General features: G+C 33.6%; 1 pseudogene; it reads left to right on the top strand.

The window, feature by feature from the left end:
- Window positions 1–7161, top strand: part of LOC122747711 — a 63361-nt pseudogene extending 56200 nt beyond the window's left edge.
- The last annotated feature ends 5303 nt before the right edge of the window (window positions 7162–12464 follow it).

The following is a 12464-nucleotide window of genomic DNA, read 5'->3' as shown; positions in this document are numbered from 1 at the left end:
CTTATTGACAATGTCAACTATCTAGAGTTAATTATACATTTGCAGATTTTCATCATAAGTAGTTTTTTTTCTCTCCTGTCATCCCTTTTTAATTCATTATGGTTAATGGATAAAGGTAGATGGAATTCATCATGAAAGCAGCTGTGATATAGTAACAAAGGCACTGAATTTGTAAACATAGAACCCAGTTCCATATGCTAATAATTGTCTTACTAATTGTGTGACCCTGAACAAGTCACTTGACCTCTCTTAGCATCTGTTTCCTCATCTATAAAATAGAATTGAGGGGGAAAAAAGCATGAATTCAATAATCATTAAAGTTCCTTCTAGCTCCATAAGGTATGGTACTATTTTTTTTTGTCAGAAACATCCAAGATATCATCATGGAGATGGCCATCTTTCAAAGAGTCAAAGGTCACAGAGAGAGCATTCTTTTGGATCTCAAATTTTTAACTCTAGAAGGTACCTAAGAAACACTTGAGTTGAGCCCCCTCATTTTATTTTTTTCAATCTTAATATAATTTTATTTTTTCAGGTTACATGTAAGATCGTTTTCAACATTTATAGGTATAGCATTCTGAGTTCCAGATTTTTCTTTCTTTCTCCTTTTCCTCCCTCCTCTCCAAGTAGGAAAGGAATTTGATATAGGTTATATATATATATATATATATATATATATGTATATATATATATATGTATATATATACACACACATACATATATATGTATATATACACACACACACACCCTATCACATTAAACATATTTCTGCATGTTGTTTGTGAAAGAAGAATCAGAACAAAAGGGGAAAACCTCAAAAAGAAAAAAAGTAGAAATAGTATGATTCCATCTGCATTCAGATTACACAGTTCTTTTTTTCTGGATGTGGAGAGCATTTTCCATCATGAATCCTTTGGAATTGTCTTGGATCATTTGCTGAGAAGATCTAAGTCTACCACAGTTGATCATTGCACAATGTTGCTGTTACTGTTTACATTGTTCTCCTGGTTCTGCTCACTTCAAACAGCATCAGTCCATTTAAGTTTTTTCCAGGTTTTGCCTCCTCATTTTATAGATGAGGAAACAGAGGCCAAAAGAGATTCAGTGACTTCCCCAGGGTCATACTGCTAATAAATGTTAGAAAGCTAGGCATGAGTTGAACTCAGATTTTCCTGATTAAAAGTTCAGTCCCTGGGGCAGCTTGGTGGCGCAGTGGATAGAGCACCGGCCCTGGAGTCAGGAGTACCTGAGTTCAAATCCGGCCTCAGACACATAACACTCACTAGCTGTGTGACCCTGGGCAAGTCACTTAACCCCAATTGCCTCACTAAAAAAAAAAAAAAAATTTCAGTTCCATATGCATCTTACAATCCTCACACAAGTTAGGGTATAGGGAGAACAAAAGAAGGGGAATGTAAAAAAATCTGGAATGTGTTTGTGAAAGAAAGAATTTTTAAATTAATTAGAATTTAGAGAAGAGAGTATGGAAAGGTGGGTTGGGTACATACTTTGAAGAACTTTGAATGATTAGATGAGGATGGTAATGCTGATGTAATATGTCAGGCCTTTTGGCAATCAGATTTTATCCAGTATCATTTGGCTTCAAGAGCTGTGGATGAATGAAAACAGACACTGTTGAGGGAGTGAGAGGGCAAGGATAATTCATGGTTGAGAATGACTAAGAGCAAAGGAATGAAATATAAGTAAACCTAGTATTTTATGAGTTGGCTCTAGATATTAGTAAAACCAGAGTTTAATAACAACAACAATAACAAGATTATGATTCGCTTTCCTAATGGATGTCTTTGTACTAGGTCATTAAAAAAAGGAACTAAACTGGAAGTTGTGAGGACTTATTTTTGTTGTGGTGGGTATATTGATTGTTAGAACAGAGTCTGGTATCCCTAAAATCACATTTTTAAATATTAAATTATAAGGAGGGGGTTAAATACAATTGCCACCTTAATATTTTAGCTATGTTATTTGCATTTTCATTCTCTACACTCATGCTTACAGTAATTTTTCAAAGAGAAAAGTTCTCCCCCAAAGGGAGATTTGGGTTGATTAACATAGAAAGAATTTAATAAATTCTTCCTGAATGGATGATTAAAGAATATTCAACTGTGTTGCAGAGAAAAATCCATTACCCCAAACTGTGCATCAACAAAGCTGTCCCCATAAGTGGAGAAGGGAATACATACAAAAATTATTCATAGTGAATATGTCATTGAGACTTAATATCATTTCTGGGAAACAAATTTTGTCTATATATCTATATATACATATATGAGTGTATGTATACACATGTATAGTTACACATAAATACAGCTTTACATTTGTTTTTTGATGAGAATTCTTTAAAATTCAGCATCAAAACATAGCTATCAAATAGAGCTCACAACCTTCTCTAAGGTTTAATGAATTAGCAAAATAACAACAAAAACAAATGAATAAAAACACCAATCTATTTAACAACTGTTTTTGTATTGGTTTGGAGGTTTTTGGTACAACATAGTAAATAATTGACCAAAACAATTGAGTCATGTTGTAGCTGCTGGATAAAATTGGAGTGTGGTACCTTATAATCAAATTATTTCTTAATTTATTACTTGCAAGCTTGAGGCTTCAGATTTGACAATGGGAGATATACTCAATTGTCTGTTGTTTCAAAGACATAATGTGAAGTGCTCATCATAATTCAGTTAAAATTCTGCAACAGTAACTATGCTGGTCTCCTAGTCTGACTAATTGTAATTAACCTTATAAAAATGAGATTTGTACAGTATGTGGAAAATTAAGGATATAAACAACCATTAAAAGAAAAACCTAATGATATTAAAAGAATTGTGTACAACTGCTACAATATACAATCTCCACATAGTATAATATATTTTAAATAGTGTTGTAAATATTACAAAATTATAAATAGCATTACTATTTGTATTTTTGTTAATATTCTGAAATAAATCTTCTTTCCTAATGCAGTAATTTCACACTGCCTTTTGCAATTGGCCTTTGCAAATGGTACAGATTTAGAGAACTAGGTACATAGGAAGAGTAAGAGCAAAAGTCACAGTAGTAAATGTAATATTGTTGAGACATTTTTCTTCAGGAACAACTATAAGATTTAATTCGTATAAAATTTGTGGCCAAAACAGGAGACAAATGCTAGAGAGTAGCTCCAGCTCTGTTTTTGATATACTTCTTTTCCTTCTCTTTGTCTTTAACTATTAGGTAACCATTGTTTTCCCATCTTCCCCCCCCCCTTAAAATTTTCCCAACTGTTCCCTTTTCATCTCTAATGGGAGTTAGTGTAAAGAAAAATGAATAGGGAAAAGAGGAGGTAAGACTAATAACTGATATGTTTATTAACCAAATGCATGGTCATATGTGATATCTTATTTATTCCTCACCACATTCCTGTGAGGTAGTTACTATATATATTATCATTCTTTTGTTATAGATAAGGAAATTCAGGTTCAGAAAATTGTGCCTTGTCCATTGTCACTCAGCTAGTATCAGATGCCAGATCATTTGTACCCAGATCTTTCAGAATCCATGTTTGCCTACCATTCTTTTTATAATAGTATTCTGCCTTTTGGATAAAAAGGATTATTTTCCTTTCACCTCCATTTCTGGCCCAGTATCAAAGATAAATAAAGAGAATAATTACAGTTGTTAAATCATGATTCATGATCTCATCTCTGAGCTCATAGGGTCTGGGTTTGTTCTCTGTGGCCTTTTAGTATTTATTCAATAATGGCTCAACCCTCATCTAGGTTTATCATCCCTTGGACTCTTTAAATTTGTATAATGTCTCTCCCTGTTCTGAATATGGTTTCAATTCTTTCTGTAAGTAGTGATGTTTACACAAAAATTAAGCAAAGATTTACTAAAATTCAAATATAAGAGGAAAATGATCAAATAACCTTTTATTTGAGTTCCAACTGTTAAAATTGCTTTCCTAACCCACTGTCCTTACCAACAAACCTCGAATTTAGATTACTTACATAATATATTAATGCTTTAATTATATAAATATATAAATTTTATCAATAATATAATTTTATACAGTTCCAAATTATATATTGCAACATTTCTAAGCCATATCCTATAACAAAGATAGATTTCTAAGTCCATAGGACATCCTGGCTATTTCAATAACATGAATTTGGGGCAAGTTGCTTATACATTCTGTTGGGCAGATTCTTACCTGTAAAATAGCTAGGAAGTGGACTGTAAAGGATGAATTAAATGGCTTCCATGAATCTTAGAAAACATAATAATAACTCTATATCCTGATGAAAATTTCTATTATTTTTATATCTTTCATCTCTGTAGTATCTCAAAAGCTGCTCCATGTTGAAAGTAGAAGGTTCTGAACATTCAGGTAGCAGCCTTACAATGCAAGTGAACAACTGAAATCCAGGCTTAGTAAACCCAATCCACATTTCTTCTCTCACCTCTTCCCAGTATGCTCTTAGAGACAGAAATCTGCTAGCATCTTATTTGGTTTCACCTGAAGAGTTAGAGAAAACAACCAGAGAAATCCAGAGCAAAGCAAGGAACCAAATCAGAGGGATTAAAAGACATAGAGGTATATAGGTACTTTTTTGAAGGAGGCAGTAAGTAATAGTTGATAGCTAACCTTAAAGCCAAAACCTTCTAGGTTCAAACCTTACCTCGGATACCTTTAGACTGTGTAACTCTTATAAGTCAAAACCTCTACACTGCATATATAAAGGAAAGATTTTTAGTTTGGTTTTTTTCCCTTCCTGTTTTCTCCCTATATTATAGTACTTAGCCTATATTTTATTTTAAACAGATTCCAGACATAGTATGTTTTCCAAAAAAATTGACATTTTTATTTTCAGAATTTGAAAAGCTACCTGATTTTTAATGATCAATTTAAATTCTTTTTTAAAAAAAATCATCCTTTATTCAGACTTCCTTTTATCCAAACCAACATTGTAGTATAAACATTCAGCCAAACCAAAGTTGTGATGTAATCAGATTTTTAATGGAACACCTTCCCCAAAAGTGTAGGAATTGTGTGTAAGGTTGTAGAGATTGTCTTCCTTCCCTCTTAGCCCTTGTGTCCAGACTCTGATACCACAGTTCAGAGATTGTGTGTCCTAAAACGAAGGTGGAATTTCATGGTATCCTGTCCAAATATGGATTTATATATATATATATATATATATATATATATATATGTGTGTGTGTGTGTGTGTGTGTGTGTGTGTGTGTGTGTATAATTGTGTTAATGTTTCTAGGTATGATAAAGAAATTAAAGATAGAAAATAACTTTCATATTTATTTAATGCCTATCATGCATATTTTTAAATATATATGAGTATTTGAGAATGTTGTATTTGTGTACGCATATTTCAAAAGCTTGCACCCAGTCTGAGTGTGCTTGTTCACAATGATATCTTTATTTCTATGCCTCTAAAGAAATGTGATTCACTATTCACTACATCAAGGATAGTTTAATATATTGACCTTTTTTCTTTCAAACTCTCTCACAGATGTACAATGACTGACCTAGTAATAAATATATTTTGATGTCAAATTTGTTTCTATAGCAACATATTAAGATGTCATTCTTAGAGATGATGTGATATACAAATGTGAAGAGTTGAAGGCTACTTAAACTATGACAATTGCAAATGGATAGGGAAAATTGAAAACATGTGAAGTGCAAAGCAATTTAAATATATTATCAAAAGTTGATCTTTGGTAAAATGACTCCTTTAAACCTTGCATCATGTGCTAAGTCAATGAGACATAGATTTAGGAGCTCACCTAGTAAAACTAAAATGGAAGAATTCATTTTACTACATTGGTATTCATTATTGGATTAAATTTATATTGATTTGGGGCAGCTAGGTGGCACAGTGGATAGAGCACCGGCTCTGGAGTCAGGAGTACCTGAGTTCAAATCCAGCCTCAGACACTTAACACTTACTAACTGTGTGACCCTGGGCAAGTCACTTAACCCCAATTGCCTTACTAAAAAAAAAATTATATTGATTTCTTTTCTCTATAATCCCCATTTTGTTGGTATATGTGCATGCATGTTGTGCATGTGTATATTATGTACATACATATAATTATATGTGTATATATATGCAAACATTATATTTCTATCGATCTATCTTATTAACAGCAAAAACACTACACATGTACCTTTAACATAGCAAGAAAAACATGTGGTAGATCTGGATGATGAGTATACAGACACAGATATTCCCAGTACACATATCCAGAGCAAAGCTGGTTATTTTACCACGGAAGCCCAGACTACACTGACCATGAATGATATCTTCATGAGCAAGCTGACACAGAACCTTTCCTACTTCTGTCAGGACCCCATGAATAAGAGGCTGAAGAAAAAGGAAAAAGGAAATCTGAATAAGAAGAAAACTCTAGAGGCCCATGTGAACATTTTTGAAGATATGGGAGATTGTGTACCTTCAACAATTAAGGTTCCAATGTAAAAATAATAGGAGAAATATTGTGACTTGGACTGAGATCAAGACCAGGACCAAGAAAAGGAGAAAGAGAATAGAACTGGGAGCAGTATCAATAAAGATTAGGATCAGGAAAGAGAAAAGGAGAAGAAGGGGCACAGTTATTTTGAAAAACCTAAAGTGGATGACAAGTCAATTGATATTGGCAAAGGTCCTGGATCTGGCAAGGAATTGATAAAGTCCATCAATGAAAAGTTTGCTGGTTCTTCTGGTTGGGAAGGTGGTGAATCACTGAAAAAAACCAGAAGATAAGAAGCAGCTGGGAGATTTCTTTGGCATGTCCAACAGTTATGCAGTGAGTTATCCAGCCACCATGGATAACATGGACATTGATAAGGAGTTGAATTATAGCAAAATGGACCAAAGTAATAAAAAGGGACTGTTGGGTCTATGGGACTTTGATACCCACCAAGAATATAACAAGTATATGAATAACAAGGAGGCTTTGCCTAAAACTGCATTCCAGTATGGCATCAAGATGTTATAAGGTTGGAAAAATAGAAACTTTAAAGAAACAAATGAAAAGGCAGAGCTTGATCCACAGTGGGAAAAGATTGGCACAATTATTGAGAAAAGAAAGAAAATGGAGATTGATTGGGTTGAAGTCGAAAGACAAAAATATTAATCTAGCACTCTGATTTCTGGAAGATTACTCCTTTGGACATTTCTCAGCTTCCTTTCTCTCCCCTTGCACTTTCCTTAGAGAAACTGAAATATTTGTGTCTATGTACATAAGAAATGAAATTGTTTTAATGATTAAAATCCATGTTAACCCTTAAAAAAGAAAATAATATATTTTCCTAGAGTTCTAGCGAAGCAATTCACGATAAACTATATTCAAAGACACTTAGAATTTGGAAGGAACCATAGGAAAACTCATTTGTGTGCAGAAATCTCCTTTAAAACACCTCTGATATATGTGTCATCTAATATCCATTTAAGATATCATTATCTGCTAAGGGAGCCTATTCCATGTCTGCACAATCATTTACTGGGATATTTTCTTTATATAAAGCTGAAATCTGCCTGGAAGAAACTTTTACTCATTGGGCCCAGTTCTGCCTTCTGGAGCTAAAGAAAATAATCTCTTTTCCAAATTTGAAAAACAAAAAACTTTCAAAAATTAAATAAAATAGTTATGCTCTCATCAAATCTTCTTCTCTCAAGGGTGAGCATCCCTAGTTCTTTGTAGAGGGTAATGTGAAATTGCATTGGAGAAATGGGCTGAAGCCAGATTGTGAAGGATATGGAGTTGTTGTTGTTGTTGTTGTTGTTGCTGCTGTTGCTGCTGCTGCTGCTGTTGTCCGCACTCTGGAGTCTGGAAGTCGGGAGTGAAACAAGTATTTTTGTCGTTTAGTAAGATAATTTTGACAGGAGTGTGTAGTTTGACTAAAAAAAAAATAAGAAAAAAATAGGATTATAGAGACCACTTAGGAGGTTATTATAATAGCATGAATGAGAGATAGTGTGAATAAAGAGATGAAGATGGATTCAAGAAAGGTTATAGAGGTAGTACTACCTGAACTTGTCAACTTATCAGATACGGACTGTGAAAAGAGGGAGAGAGAAGACTCAAGGATGATTGCAATTTCAAGCGTGAGTGACTGAAAGGGTAGAGCTGTATTATCAACAGAAAGAAGGATTTGGGAAAGAATGGACAATTTGGAAGGAAAGATGAAGAGAGTTCAATAATGAACATATTGAGCTTGAGGTACCAATGATAGAATGCGAATTGCAAGAATGTAATTTAGGGAGGAGATTAGGGCTCTGCATGTGTGTGTATTTGGCAGAGTGATCGAAATAGGTTATAATTCAACTCCTAAGACCATATAAGATTCCACAAAGGACAAAATTTACAGGAAGAAGAAAAATGATCTGGGGAAGACCCTTGGTGAATACACCCATTTAGGAACTGAAGGGATGCTTATATCATTTCTTAAAAATCATGTCAGGGGCAGCTAGGTGGCACAGTGGATAAAGCACTGGCCCTGGAGTCAGGAGGACCTGAGTTCAAATCCAGCCTCAGACACCTAACACTTACTAGCTGTGTGGCCCTGAGCAAGTTACTTAATTCCAATTGCCTCACCAAAAAAAAAGAAATTAGATCAAAGAGGAATTAAGATAAAAATAGAATGAAGGGGGCAGGGGTGGGAATGATCAAATGCATCTACCAAATCAGGGAACATAAGGAATAGCAAGCACAATATAGAAATAATTAAGAATATCAGTAGAAATAATGGATTTTGAAAAAAGAGATAACTAAGAAGAGAGCTAAAAAATAAATTCCTGACTTAGAAATTGATGCACAAATTCACAATATAAATAATAAAATTAAAAAAAAACAATAAAATGAACTAGAATATACTATGGATGAGGATACCTCTTAAAAATGAAGAGACTAGGTAATATACTTAACAAAATATCATTGTATTATAACAATATATGTATACATTCACATGTGCATATACATGTACATACATGTATATACATACCATATGCAAACATATACACACATAATGCATATGCCTGTAAGTGGCATGTGTATACATACATACACACATGCATAAAATGTATTATGTGTGTATATATTTATATATACCATAATGCAGATATGTGGCAGAATTTGTGGGGGAAATAAATAAAGGAAAAGGAAAAGAAAAGGATATATTATTGTGTGAACACATAGAAAGAAGGATGGACCGGAACTGTAAAATCTTAAACAAATAAAGTCAGATCTAAACAATTGGAAAAATATTAATTGCTCATGAGTAGGATGAGCAAATAGAATAAAAATGACAATACTACCAAAGTTAATTTATATATTTAGTGCTATACCAACAAAACTATAAAAAATATATTATAGATCTAGAAATAAATAATAAAAATTTGATCTGGATTAAGAAAATGTCAAGGATATCAAAAGAATCAATAAAAATTGCAAAAGATGGTCTATTAGTACCAGATCTCACACTATATTATAAAGTGGTAATTATCAAAAGAAGACAGTACTAGCTAAGAAATAGAGAGGTGGATCAGTGCAATAGAATAGGTACAAATTAAAAAAAAAAAAAGAATAGGTACAAATTACATTATAGTCAATGACTATAATAATCCAGTATATGATAAGCCCAGAGTTCCAAGCTTTTGGAACAAAAATTCATCATTTGACAAAAACTGCTGGGAAAACTGGGAAATAGTAATGCAGTAACTAGGTATAGATCAACACTTCACACCATATTCTAAAATAAGGTCAAAATGGGTACATGCTTTACACATAAAGGGTGATATGATAAGCAAATTAAGTTACCATGGAATAGTTTATGTGTCAGATTTATGAACAAAGGAAAATTTTAGGACCAAAGAAAATATAGAGAGCAATAGAAAATGTAAAATAGATAATTATGAATATATAAAATTTAAATGATTTGCACAAACAAAACTAATGTAACCAAGATTATAAGGGAAGCAGAAAACTAGGAAAGAAATTTTGAAACAAGTATTTCTGATAAAGGATTCATTTTTCATATATATAGAGCACTGAATAAAATTTATAAAAGTACAAGTCATTACCCAATTGATAAATGATCAGTCAGACAAAGAAATCAAAAGCTAGCTATTGTCATATAAAAAAAATGCTCTAGCTCACTACTGATCAGAGAAATTCAAATTAACACAACTTTGACATATCTCACTCTTATCAAGGAGGCAAATACAACAAAAAAGGGAAAATATTGGATTTTGCAGAGCATGTGGGAAAACTGGAACACTAATCCACTGTTGGTGTTGTGAACTGATTAACCATTTTTGAAAGCAGTTCTGAGCTATGTCCAAAGGGCTATCGAACTGTTCATATCCTTTGATCCAGGAGTACCCCTGATAGGTTTATATACCAAAGACATTCCATAAAAGAGAAAAAGACCTATTTGTACAAAAATACTTATAGCAGCTCTTTTTGTGGTGGATAGAATTGGAAATCAAAGGAATGTCCATCAATTGGGGAACAGCTAAACAAGTTGTGGTTTTGAAATATTATTATGCTATAAGAAATGACAGAATGATTTCAGAAAGCCCTGGGAAGACTTTTATGAACTGATGTATGGTGAAGTGAATAATTCCAGAACAGTATCCATAGTGACTATAATATTGTTTGACGAAGAATTGTGAAGGACTTAAGTATTCTCAGCAATACAATGATCCAAGATATTACCAAAGGACAAATGGTGAAACATACTATCCACCTTCAAAGAAAGAACTGATATTGCTTGAACACAGACTGAAGCATGCTATTTTTCACTTTCATTTTGTATTTTACTCAAATTTTCTTATACAAAATTACTAATACGGTAATGTTTTACATAACTGCACATATATAACCTATATCTAAATGCTTACCAATTCAGGGAGGGAGGAAGGTTGGGTGGGAAGTAGGGATAAAATTTGGAATTCAAAACTCTAAATAACAATGTTTATTATTTTAAAAAGAAAGAAAGATAAAAACCTCAGGAAAGAACTCCCAAACCTGACATGGAAACATGCTATAGTTGTGACAGGAATTTCAACTACCTGGACATTATTGTTATCATTGTCATCAACAACAACAACAACAAAAACAAAGAAAACATCATCAACATCATCATCTTCATGAACACCATTAGACAATTTCAGAGACAAAAAGGGACTAGGCTGACATCTACTCAACTCATGCCTACTATAACATACACCAAAAGTTATTGCTAAATCTCTCCTTGAAGACCTCCAAGGGGGTTTCCATCCCAACCCTTTTCATTCCAATTTTGTACAGGTCTAATTATTAGGAAGTATGGTAAAAATTATTTGTTGCAAAGATTAATATCAAAAGTTTTAGCTTAATTATTTCAGAGGGGCCACCCTGAGATTGCACATGCTGCTGAAGCGGCTTTTGAAGAACCTCCCCTTTTGGGGAGAAAAACTCGAGGCACTTCTGGGATGCCAGCTCTTAAGTTATGGTGGGAACAGAAGTTCGCTCTTTCTGGCTGTTGACTTAGCCATGGTGCACGGGGCATTCAGGCTGGTGTTGTCCGGGGACCTGGCAGAGCACATGTTTCATACTCTATTTTGGGCGACTGCTGAGTTACTGCAGACTGCTGAGTTCTGGGTTGGTGAGTTAGTGATGGAAATCCCTAAGTTTAGTGTTAAGACTAACTGCATTTCTACTTCCTTATTTCCTTAATTGGTTTCACCTTTTTGTTCTAATTAATTCCCAAGCAATAAAACCTGATCCTTTATGAACTAAAGCTCAGAGGCTCCTTTTCTTATTGGCCTGGGATATATAGATATAGATATAGAGATAGAGATAGAGATAGAGATAGAGATAGAGATAGAGATAGATAGATAGATAGATAGATAGATAGATAGATAGATAGATAGATAGATAGATAGATAGATAGATAGATAGATAGATAGATGGGAATGTATAAAAGGGGGTGATTAATGCTCCATATATCCAATTTTGACTCCCACAGGAGGTTGATTTTGCTTTGTTTTTCCCTGACATTAAACCTAAATTTGGCTCTTTGCAATTTCTACCCATTCCTCCTGGCACAGTTCTTTGGGTACAAAAAAAAAAAACAAGTTTGATTCCTCTTCTACATGACAGCTCTTAAATTACTTGAAGATAGCTGTAATGTATCTCTTGAATCTTTTTTGCTCTAGTGTAAATATGTTCCTATTACCAGTCATCATGTCGAGGACTCAAGTATCTTCACCATCCTGGTTTATGTACTCTGGAAACTCTCCAGTTTGTCAATGGTCTTTGTAAACTGCAGTGTACAGGATAGAACACAATACTGTAGATGAGGTCTAATTAAAGCTGGGTCTAATGTGACTATCACCTTACTATTTCTGGAAATTAGTACTCTCTTAAAGGAGCCCACTAGTGTATAAGCTTAT

Source organism: Dromiciops gliroides, chromosome 3 (assembly GCF_019393635.1).
Source record: "Dromiciops gliroides isolate mDroGli1 chromosome 3, mDroGli1.pri, whole genome shotgun sequence".
Taxonomy (NCBI): domain Eukaryota; kingdom Metazoa; phylum Chordata; class Mammalia; order Microbiotheria; family Microbiotheriidae; genus Dromiciops; species Dromiciops gliroides.
This window is presented reverse-complemented; position numbering and strand designations above follow the sequence as displayed.